The sequence below is a fragment of the Erpetoichthys calabaricus genome, chromosome 1 (assembly GCF_900747795.2).
Source record: "Erpetoichthys calabaricus chromosome 1, fErpCal1.3, whole genome shotgun sequence".
In the NCBI taxonomy this organism is placed as follows: domain Eukaryota; kingdom Metazoa; phylum Chordata; class Cladistia; order Polypteriformes; family Polypteridae; genus Erpetoichthys; species Erpetoichthys calabaricus.
In genome coordinates, this window is record NC_041394.2 from 132239693 (window position 1) to 132252352 (window position 12660).

At 38.6% G+C, this 12660-nt stretch overlaps 1 pseudogene; it reads right to left on the bottom strand.

Moving 5' to 3' along the window:
- Positions 1-8360: 8360 nt before the first annotated feature.
- LOC114644888 (uncharacterized) lies at positions 8361-12095 on the bottom strand (annotated as a pseudogene).
- Positions 12096-12660: the final 565 nt, after the last annotated feature.

Genomic DNA, 12660 nt, shown 5'->3' on the forward strand with positions numbered 1-12660 from the left:
GTCCCTTGACCATTTTCATTTAGATTTTATGGCTTTTTTTTTTTTTACTTTTTTCCTTATTTTAGAATTATTAAATTCATTTTCAATATTATTTCTTTGCACCATTTTTGCATTTTTAACTTCGTCTTCAGTAGATACATACAATTAAGAATCATTTGCTTTATTATTTGGGCCAAGGGTTTACCACATTCCCCCTCTCTTTTGGTGTGTAGAGTTTTGGACCGAGGTTAACTTGAAGGAGTCAGGTCTTTTTTTCAGTTGTTTATAAAATGGACTTCTGCCATTATTTTTTGACCATACTGTGATGACTGTTCCCAAATTCCTAAGGATCCATAATTAAATGCGTAATAAATAAGTTTCCTTCTGCCTGGTTTCTGACTCAAAGAGGTTTTATCAAATTTGTTCTAATAGAGGTTAAGTTTCTTTCTTTACAGTAATTAATATGTTGATTTCTTCCACACATGAACAGAGTTTTGTTCTCCTTGGCCATTCAAAGTAGGTAGTATTTTGGTTGCAGCATACTTTCACTATATATTTTCCCTTTCTTAATAGCCTACATGTACTCTAAATTCTAAAATTACAACACCTAGGTAGTGGCGCTCAGTTACAGTGTCACTTGTTAGCTGCTACTTTATTTAGTGACCTGGGGGCTCATGTATAAACGGTGCGTACGTTCAGAAATGTTGCGTATGAACGTTTCCACACTCAGATCGTGATATATAAAACCTAAACTTGCCATAAAGCCACACACATTTCCACGGTACCTCATACCCTGGTGTACGCAAGTTCTCCGCTCGGTTTTGCAGACTGGTGGCACCCAGCGTCAAAGCAGTGCTACTGTTCCTGTGTGGTTACCCTTTCTTTCTTAGTTCCACATTCCTGACGTGGCTTTATAAATCCACTGAAACTAACTGCAAATTGTTTATTAGTGTAATGCATCTGATTGTAATTAACCTGTATCAATATAATGGTCCAGGGAATAGTCATAGTATTCCAAATACCATAACTGCTTTAGCGTTGTTACTCTCACTGCACCTTCTTTTTCTACTTTCAGCTGCTCCTGTTAAGGATCATCTTTTTCCATATTACTCTTACTGAACCACTCAGAGTATTTATATCACTGTATCTGAGTTTGGAATCACAGCAGCAGCTGATCAGAAAGAGAATTATCGGTATACAGCATCAAGTACACGCTTCCTCAACTACAGCAAAACACTTCAGAGCCTTTCCTGTACGGACCTTGCGGTTCAGAAACAGTTTCATCCCAAGAACTTTGAACACACTCAATCAGTCCATCAAGTGCTCCTTGTAGAACTGTTTGTACTTATAAGTACAGTTACCTCACTGTAAACTTGCACTACAGTTATAATATTGCACAACCTGTGCCACTTTATAAAGCGCGTATTTACATATGATGACGATATAATTTGTTAAGATGAAATGCAGAAAAATATGTTGATAATATTATACAGATAAAACTTTACCTTCATTTAAATAATCTATACTGTTAATAATTAAACATGTGAGGACACGGTGCTGCAGCGCTAGCTAGTTCACGGATTGCTCCTACCTCGTGCTGTATTCTTGCTGGGCTGGCGCAACACTGGAAGGATAGATGGATAGAATAATTAAACACGTACTATGAAGATATTTCAATGTTCCTTAAACGTTTTGAAGAATCTGCGTTCTAAGTTTACAGATGGTTTAACGTCTATTACAGAGATGATTGTGTGGCGATTGGGTATATGTAGAAAGAAAGGTAAGGACAGGAATTGGAGATTAGTACATTTGAAAGAGACAGTACTGCTGCAATAAATTATTTCATTGAAGGTCGCACATGGCGCAGCAAGCATCTTGTGTCAGACATGAACAATCACTGCACCACTGTGCATCATCATAAAAAAGATATCACGTATACGTCTCAGTATTTTAATTATTCAGAGAGCTGTAATATCATGAATGTAATGGATTCTGTGTCCTGTCCGAGGAAGAGAAAGCCTGGAAGCACGTAGTGATTCACATACAAAGAGCACATAGAAGATCAATTACAAAACAAAGCATTTAACATGCTACTTTAGTTACGATGGGATGAGAAACTACTAGATTAAACGATTTTAAGATGAAGTTTATGATGTTCTACTTTAATGACAAAATAAATTACGTGATTAAAGTGGAAATTCCAAGATTATAGTTGACATTTCGAGCTTTTTTCCCACTGTGTGCCTATTTTTTTTTCTCTGTACCCTAATAAGCTTTCATATGACACTCAGACGGTGGGCTACGACTCACCTTTTCACGGCGACTTTGATATGTGACAACTTCTTTTTTATTTCGGGCACTGTGCGACTTTGTGAACTTGAGATTTCTAGTTTCTCCAAGTACTAGTCTCTGCAGAACAACATGGGAATTCCCCAAGCAGTATGGGCAGGTTTCAAGCATTCAATCAGAGAACGTAATGGGTGTTCCCCAAGCTGTAATGGCGTTCCCCAAGCTGTATGGGCTGGTTTCAAGCATCCAATCATCGTTAAACCTTTTTTTCAGTGACAAAAAACAGGAAAACTGGAATGCAACCTGCAAAATACAACTGTAACGGCTTGGTTCTGCCACTAACTTTCAATATTTAAAATGCGATGACCTGGGATGTGTGATGCATTAAGCGGTACCGTTCCAATTTATAACCACACACATCCACACGCAATCTCCAGCTGAGCATGCTTTTTTTTAATCAACCTACCATTCTTCCGGATGTCAATGTCAGATATGCTGCACATTACATTTATTCTCGTCACTGTGTTATGTGTACATTCTGTCTACCTCCCCATCCCCGTAGCACAGTAACATGACTGTACAATACCAATATTTCTTTTGTCCAATATATATTTATATTCTGCTACAATATTCAAATTAATGTGTATTTAGCTCCTATATAATATTCTGTCTCTGTGCAATGCTTATGCACTTTACCTTTTATACGATTATTCATGTGTAGATATTCCACAAACCTAACACCAGCTTTTAAAACAAATGGCTCCCTCACTCAAGGACATTGCCAACACCCGGTACCATAGCAGAGCAAAGAACATCATCAAGGACACGTCTCATCCCGGTCATCAACACTTCGAACCTCTGCCCTCAGGAAAACGTAACGTCAATCAAAATACGCACTAACAGACTGCCAAACAGCTTATTTCAAAAAGAATTCCAGTCGTTCAATAATAACTTTGAACGTCTTTAATATCCATACTCATAAATCTTGTTCATAATACATGTACTGGCTGCTGTAATCTGGCCCTCATCACACCTTACACTTTTAAGCACTTTATATTTTTATCTTTTAAATGATTGTCAATTTTACTAACTTTTACCTGCCTTGGATGTGGTTTATACGTTGTTTTTCATGCCAAATCTTGTGCTGTGTGATTTCAATGTTTAATTCAACTGAAATGGGGACTTGCAGTGTCATTGTATACAGTAAAAGGGGGTCCAACCCGCTACTAGCAAGGTGCACCTAATTAAGTGGCCATTGAGTGTACAGATTCATGTGTGTAATTAGTTTTTTCTATCTTGTTCATAGTTATACTTAAACATTTTTATACTTTTTAATCTATACTTTTAATTTGTATTAAAACAAAAACAAATTTTGAATTTCCATCTTATTCACAGTAACCGGTAAGTTTAATATTTTTGTTGCATTGTAAAATCATTCAATATCTGTTGTAGGATGTTATATTTTAAATATTATGCAAGTTCTGTATAATTGCATCATAATTTGCATCATCCAATTACACATTCAGAGACTGAAGACAAAAACACTGCACAACAATTACTTGGGTACAAAAAGGCACACAAACAGAGTCCGTTCACTCATTATTTATTAAGACCCACTACATCCCTGAGAAGTTTTTGAAAATAAATAACAATAAATAAACAAGTCAAAACAGGAACAAGAAATATGAAAAAATGAATAGAAAAGAGGCATGAATAGATGTAGGCATGCATAACCATACAAACAACATCTCAAATACTGCCACCAGCTTGATAAAAGCAGTCCTGGCTACAGTAGCCTGCAAAGCTGTCCTCAGAGAAAAACCCCTGCAGTTCATGCCTTTTGCCAGATTCCCTAAAGCCTAGACCGTGATTTTTGTACAGGCTATGACAGTGGTAGCACTCTGAAAGCATGTAGGGAATTCTGTACATTTCCTTAAAACTTGATGTGAATCTGTTCCAATTCACCACACCTGTTGATAAGAAAAGAAGTAAAATTTCAAGTGTCAACGACAGTTAGGTCATATTAGTATGTGAAACATAAAGCAATGGCATATTAACACAACTTACTGTCCATCCACTTGAAGTGTGCCTCATTACGGAAGTACTCCTGGCTAACGATGCTGTGAAACCACTTGCAAATGAGTGCAAGGGTGCCAATTGCAGTGTCACCAACTTGAAGAACAACCTCCTCCAAGATCATCTATAGAATCTCCTGAGGAAGCTTAAAATGTCCAGAATATTACAATCAAAAAACTTAATAAAATTGATTAATTCTTTTTTTTTCCCCAACTAAAATGTCATTGAATGCAATTTCACCTGAAGGATGTTTATGGTCTGGTGACTGGTTCCAATTAACAAGAAACAGAAGACATCAGGACTGATAATGTATTATACTCAAAAAACAAAATGCATTATACCTTAAAAAAGTAAACATTACCAGGCTGTTTCTCAACAGTTCGCAGCCGCTTCCATGCTACCTGCTGTGTGTCAGTAGTTGGTCTATGATACAAAAATAATACTATTTAGTAAAACAAACTATAAGAGTAGTACAAACAACATAAGAAATATAATTTGCTAACCTGGTGGAATAATGTTCCAGCAGAAGAACTGACCACTGTCACCTGATGGTAGGCATGGCTGACTACACAATGTCAAAAAAAACATACAAAAAAGTTATGGTAACATATTGCAATAGTTCCTTTGGTGAAACATTATGAATATGCTGGTATCCAGTATCAATGTATGTAAGTATAAACTGAACGTTTACATCTATGCAAGGAATACAGTAATCCCTCCTCGATCGCGGGGGTTGTGTTCCAGAACCCCCTGCGAAAGGTGAAAATCCGCGAAGTAGAAACCATATGTTTATATGGTTATTTTTATATTGTCATGCTTGGGTCACAGATTTGCACAGAAACACAGGAGGTTGTAGAGAGACAGGAACTTTATTCAAACACTGCAAACAAACATTTGTCTCTTTTTCAAAAGTTTAAACTGTGCTCCATAGCAAGACAGAGATGACAGTTCCATCTCACAATTAAAAGAATGCAAACATATCTTCCTCTTCAAAGAAGTGTGCGTCAGGAGCAGAGAATGTCAGAGAGAGTGAGAGAGAAAAAAAAGCAAACAAAAATCAATAGGGCTGTTTGGCTTTTAAGTATGCGAAGCACCGCCGCACAAAGCAGTTGCAAGGAAGGCAGCAGCTTACACCCCCTCTGTCAGGAGCAGAGAATGTCAGAGAGAGAGAGAGACAGAGAAAAACAATCAAAAATCAATACATGTCCTTCGAGCTTTTAAGTATGCGAAACACCGTGCGGGAAGCATTTTGCTTCACGAAGCAGCTGCACAGAAGGGAGCAACGTGAAGGTAATCTTTCAGCATTTTTAGACGAGCGTCCGTATCGTCTAGGTGTGTGAACAGCCCCCCTGCTCGCACCCCCTCCGTCATGAGCAGAGAATGTCAGAGCAAGAGAGAGAGAGAGAAAAATAAAAATCAAAAATCAATACGTGTTGTTTGATCTTTTAAGTATGTGAAGCACCGTGCAGGAAGCATATCGCTTGATAAAGCAGCCATATGTAAGCCCAGCAAAGAAGAGAGCAATGTGAAGGTAATCTTTCAGCGTTTTTTGAGGAGTGGCCATATCCTCTAGGAGTGCGAAGAGCCCCCGTGCTCACAATATATTTGAGGAGTTTTATTTAATATGTAATACACGCTCTGGTTGGGCAGCTTCTCAGCCATCTGCCAATAGCGTCCCTTGTTTGAAATGAACTGGGCAAACCAACTGAGGAAGATTGTACCAGAAATTAAAAGACCCATTGTCTGCAGAAATCCACGAACTAGCAAAAAATCTGCGATATATATTTAAATATGCTTACATATAAAATCCGCGATAGAGTGAAGCCGCAAAAGTCGAAGCGCGATATAGCGAGGGATTACTGTACTGTAAAGGGACAAACTGAAGGTGAAGACAGCACTAAGGTTAAAATACTTACTTTTCTGCAGTTTAAATAATCCAGTATAAGATATTATAAAATTCTGCATTTTAAAACTGAGGAATAAGATTGAGGGATTGGGTCTTGCAATATATGGAGTATTGCAGAAAAATTAAAAACATTGTGGGCAATGTATTAATACAGTATTGTATTTTAGAATTCCTAGAAATCTTATTTCTTTGCATTGTATATTTGGTCTATGGCAATGACACAAGGTGTTCTAGTCTATTCCTAATATATCTGAAAAGCTATATAATGACAGTATCTGTGATTTGTGCTTCTACTCTCAGTAGTTTACAAACCTACCCCAGAGAAGTCAAAAGATTCTCCCAGGATGATGTACAGAGCATACTATAAACAGGGGTAAAATGAAAAATGCATTACTAAATGCAAGTTGTACTTCATTTAGAAAGCAGAAGCAGTTAGCACTGTATCTTACCATGAGTACAAAAACTCCACAGCCTACTGATGCATGCTGTTGAGGAATGCCCTAAATTTATAAGAATGACAAACTATTAAAATACTACAATATGGCATACTGTACAGTATAATCCATGTGTCAGTACCTACAAATGCAACATACCTCAAGTTCCTCAGTCACAAATTCTATCCATGGTTCAGCGCACAGTTTCTGAGCAATTTTTCTATCAAAACATAAGCCACTGTTAGAAATTGTTTAATTACCATTCTCTACTTAACACTGGGGGTTTAAGTAGAACCACTCTGCAAATTTATCAAAAGGTGAACAAAGAAAATTGAAGATAGAACGTCTTAAAGAACAGACCAATGGCAGGGCTTAACCGGAACTACCCCACCTTTACTTCCTTTAAAATTCTTCTCATACTGGGCTATACACATATTGACGCAAATTAAGAGTTAATGTACAATACTGTGCAAAATTATGTTCAGACAAGGGCTATATAACCCCCCTTATCTAGAGAGATGCTAGAAAAGTCACTGGGATAATAGCGCTGTATGGATGCATCTTTTTTTCCTTTTCGCACATCAAATAAAAATAGCTTACTGCTCAGAGAAACAGTTTTCTCTGTATTGGTGCCTTGTGGACAGTAACAGACATCACAAATCAGTTGAGAAGAAATCTAAAAAAAAAATGTAAACAATGCTCAACAATGTAAACCATGCTGAAATTTGAACCATGCTGAACATCATGTACACTCAGCACACAGAGCAGACAATGAAATCTCTGCATTTAACCCACCACCCATCGTAAGCAGTAGGCAGCCATGAACGGCGCCCAAGAAGCAGTGGGGATGGTACCTTGCTCAAGGGTACCTCAGTGGCAGCTTGGCGGTTGAAGATTCAAACCGCAACCTTCTGGTAACAAGTCCACTTCCTTATCCGCTAAGCCACTACTGCCCCACAATAGAACAAGGCAGACCTTGCCATAACTTGGCAGAACCTGGCAGAACCTGTATACAGCAGTGTAATCATTATGAAAGCCTTTCCCTCTTAGAGAGCTGAGAAACTACAGCTCTCTCAATTTAGGCTTCATGATCTGTAAAGATTCATTGTTATGACATTGTCAGGTCAAGAAGATTTGAATCTGACTTCACTTTTACAGTTCTCAATGCAAAACATTGTGTAAACATTTAAACAGACTCACACATAACATCCAGTGACCTGGCACCCAGGATGGAAAAATCACAGCATCCTTGATGCTGATGTCATCCTACAGTTTGTAGAAAACATTTAATTGACTGTTATTTAATTTGTAGACAGAAACATGTTCAAGGTTATAAAACATAGCATATATACAGGTAAGTTTTCATGGATCCTCACAAATGGGAGGCAGCCAGGTCACCACAACATGGCTGTCAACTGTGTATATGTCTAAATTCTATGAAAGAAAATACATCTGTTTAACAATATAATCTAATTTAAATTATATTTAGTTCTCAAAAAATACATACATAACAATGAACCTGTGAGAGTGCAATTCTTTGTAGCACACTGAAACAGGAATTCAGGACCTGTAAAACAAAAATATTATAAAAATATGTTCTGTACTAAAACCTGCTATTGTATTGCATGGTATATCTCTCTTACATTTCCTTCAACCTCACAAGGGTTTGCCAGAGTTCAAAAATCTTTTCCTTTAATGGTAGTAAAGCCGACATGTGCCATTTCTGCATCATCACTGGCAGCAAGAACTCTGGCAAGCTGCCAAGAAAAAAGAATGTATAAATTGTTTTTGGGGAAACCTGCATATGAAATATTATTTTGTATCAATTGCAAATTATTGTTCATTACCAGCTCACACTGCAATTGAGACAGGGGCTTGCCCCAGCATGCCTTGCTGGGTGTTATATTATTAAATTGGGTAAATTCTGGTCCCTTGCTCTCTTTCTCTGAGGAAACACAAAAGACCCACAATTGTAAAGACATTAACCAAGATTAGAAGAACATGTTAAACACCTACCTACAACCAACCTTCGCAATTACACCAATCAGATGTAATCTTTACAGAGCGCCCAAGAGCCTTGTGGATTTTTCCCTGCATTGCATTGTTTTTCTCTTCATTGAGAATGTGCAACATGTTGCGCACAAGAAACACATGAACTGCAGGGGACATCATATTAAAAAAGTAGTTATTTTTTCTCATGCCAGAAAAAAGCTGTTCTGCAGCTTGCGTATTAACTCTGCCAGCCAATTCAGGGACAAGATCAATTTTCTTAAGAGCATCTCGAGCATCTTTGGAATTACGTTCATGAAATTTGTCGTAAAGTACATAATGTTGTGAGGATCCAGTGACAGGATGAGAGTTCACATCTTCTTTCTCCTTTTCTTTTAACCAAGGTAGGTTAAGGAGTCCCCTCTGAGCTGCCCTAATGTTCTCTTCAGTAGGCTCTGCTAGTCGTCCTTCAAAAGGTGAAAATGGAATTGTCTCCGGTCTTCTCAAATTTGCATGGACGGCCAGTCCTCGGGCAAAACCATAAATGCAGATATTTGGGATGTACTTCCATGAAAACAGCATGTCTTCAAAGTCTCTTGGACTTTCAGCATGAAGAATAAATTTTAAGCTGTAGACAACACCACAAGGACATAAAATGGCTGCCCAACCACCTGGGAAAGAGAAAGTTCATTAAGAAAACATCCACTCAAGAACAACAAACTCATCTCATATTTTTTTAACCTTCACTGCGGGCTGAACAATTACCTGATGCTCCCCAAACTTTTTGGAATATTTTATCATATGATGCTCTGTTTTACATCTCTCCTCTTAGCCTGAGGATAAGATCAGTTTTAGAACTCTTACTGGCTACTCCACAGGCCTTGCACAGCTTCCTTATGTCTACAACCTGTTGCAAAACATCAAACAATAGTTATAATTAAGAAGATGGATGCTGAGACAGGTTCTTCGGCTACAAACAGTTACTGTATGATAAACACACACTGACTTCATTTATGATAATGAACAATTAAAAGTGAGATAAAACAGATCTTACAAACTTTCAACTTCATTACTTCATCACACAGTCTTTCCTCCATTACATCCATATCACTAAAGGTGCCTTGAGGATTTGTACTATGTACCTTCTGCCACTCTGTGTTCAATACGCTTGGTGCCTTCCGTGTTTCCCTACCAATCCAGGGCGCCCAATTCTCAAAATTGGGTTTCACCGTGTAAGGATTTCTGTCCCCACCTATAATAAAAAAAAAGACACAGGAAACAGGCCTTAGGCTGCACATACTGTACAACAGATGTGTTGGCTAACAGATACTGGAAATATTCTCTACTAAATTGTCTCTTGATCACTATAGTAATGTAAAACTATGTTTAAGTCCACCTGCCCCTTTGGTGGATACCAAAATCTGCCACTAACTCAGCAACTAATATGTAAAATGATGAATGATTAGGTGAATATTCTATTGTCGCAAAAATGTGAATACTGCCATTCTCTGTCTTCCTTAAATTACTGAAATACTTGTCACCAGATGTACACATGATGAATATACTCTTCAAAAAGCCAAATGAGATCATCTCCATTGACACAGTGTCCCAAAAGTCTTCTGAGTTCACCTCACCATTGAAGTTTTCTTGTGGCATATTTATTTCACTGACTGAAATTGGAAAATATAATTCAATTATATTTTAATATAAAAAAAATCTATATGAAAAAGCCATATGATTTTACACTTTACCTGGCATGTTAAATACCCCTTTTTTGTGTAAATCCATTACAACTACTGGAGGATGATGACCACATTTTACACACGAATAGGAGTAATCATGGGCAGTCATTGCCTCAAAATGCAAGTAGGCATGCAGAAAGTCTCTCTCAGAAGGATAAGCCACTTGTGTCGTCCTTTGCAATATGGTCCTTAGTCTGCCGACGGAGACATGAGTCTATTAAGGAATACAAAGGTTAAAACTTATTTAAAAGTAAACATGTCCCAAGCTATACAAGTACAACACGCAGTGAAATGTATCCTGAATCACTCCTTTTTGACTGTGCAATGTTATAAGATAGAAGTCTAAATTAACAATAATACGGTTAATATTAATAATATGAAAGATAAAATTGACTAATGAATCATTTCAGAAACAACTCAAACCTGCAAAGAGTTCCTAATGAAAAGGCAAAGGTGGATGCTGAGCAGCACTTTATCATTAAAATTGTGAAGGCCATGAGTCCAGTCCTGGTAGTGGTAATACATACAACAGCAGCTGCATTTTTTACAGTAAGTGGATACACCTGGTGACAAAACATTAACAAGACACTATAGATAACATGCACTGTACTTTTTTTAACAGTATACTGGCAAGAGTCTTGTACTGGAAAAAACTAAACTAAAAATGCCCTAACTCTCTAAGGACAAGTATAAGAATAACAGATATAATTTGATCAACAAATAATACTTAGCATTTACCACTCCTGTAAGGGTTGCCACCTTCGCATTTCTTGAAATAAGAACAGAATCACTGAGAGGCACATTTCCGTAACACTGAGAGCAGACCTCCTCTTCAGGTATAAGGCACCTTGGAATATCTTCCTTTTTTAAGTCCTCAGTAAAAGTCTCTGGAAGCGTCACAGGCAATTTCTTGCAGTTGTATATGTACTGAACCATCTGCTTCAGGTCTTCTGTCTCCGGAGGGTATTGCCACCGCTGGCCAGAAGAATCCACATTTTGCGGCCTAGCCTCTTCTTCTGAGTCTGATACTCTTTGGAAGATTTCACACTTAATTTGAAAGAGATGCCATTTTGCAATGGATTTGTGTATGCGTGGTACCCTCCCTCTGTTGCAAGGGCAGTGCCATGTATTGGTCTTGGCATTGTAGCAGACCAAGATCCTGCCTAGTCTACTGTAGTACACCTACTTTGGTTCATGTATTGATAAATACATTTTGTTCTCTGGCCCTCCAATGTTAACCAGGCTACTAAATTTAGCACCTTCACTTTTGGCCTGATTTTGCCGCTGAAGGCACTGTTTTTTGCTAGCCTTCCCAAACCACTTTTGCTCCACCATTTCGGTCAGTATGGATTCAGATAACTCCTCTGACTCATCACCACACGCATAGTCTACTGACCTGAGGTGTACACACTGTGTAACAAGGATGTCACTTCTTTGTGCTACTTCTGCACGGGTGTTGCATAGGTCAATGTCACACATCACTTAATGGGATGAGCCCCAAATTTTTTTAACCACATGGACAGGGACACTGGGCCCATAAAAACTTTTTGACACAACATAAATCCCATTAAGTTTGTCAATACACTGTGACCTTAAATGGTAAGTTGCAGTTATGGTATTTGTAACAACCTGATGTTTTCTTGCCACGTATTGTTTAAGATTCTTCTTATTTAGGCTCATTCTACAGTGAGGACATTCAACAGTTACTTGCTTTCTATGGACAGCTTGTTGGCATGGTATTAGTGCTTGATCAGGGTGCCCTGGTGGATGGTCGGCGGGAGGCGTTGGTGAGTGGCCGGTGGGAGGTGCTGGTGGATGGCCGGCGGGAGGCGCTGTTGGGTGGCCAGTGGGAGGTGCTGTTGGGTGACCGGCAGGAGGCGCTAGTGGGTGGCCGGCGGGAGGCGCTGGTGGGTGGCCAGCGAGAGGCGCTGGTGGGTGGCCGGCGGGAGACGCTGGAGGATGGCCGGCGGGAGGCTCAGCAACAATGCAATCACCTTTGTTTACATATACAGCTGTACACAGACAGCAGTGAAAATGTGTAGTCCTCCCACGGCATCCAAGGCTGCAGCTATATATGACATAGTCTAAAACAGATTGAAAGCATCATGTTAATAGATGTTCATTGGCCATTATGAATGAACTGAAAAACATAACTAGACCAACCACTCACCACCATACTCAACCGCCCTTGTCCTGTGGGAAGCAATATGGACTGCAACGGAATTATACTCCTTTGGATTGTATT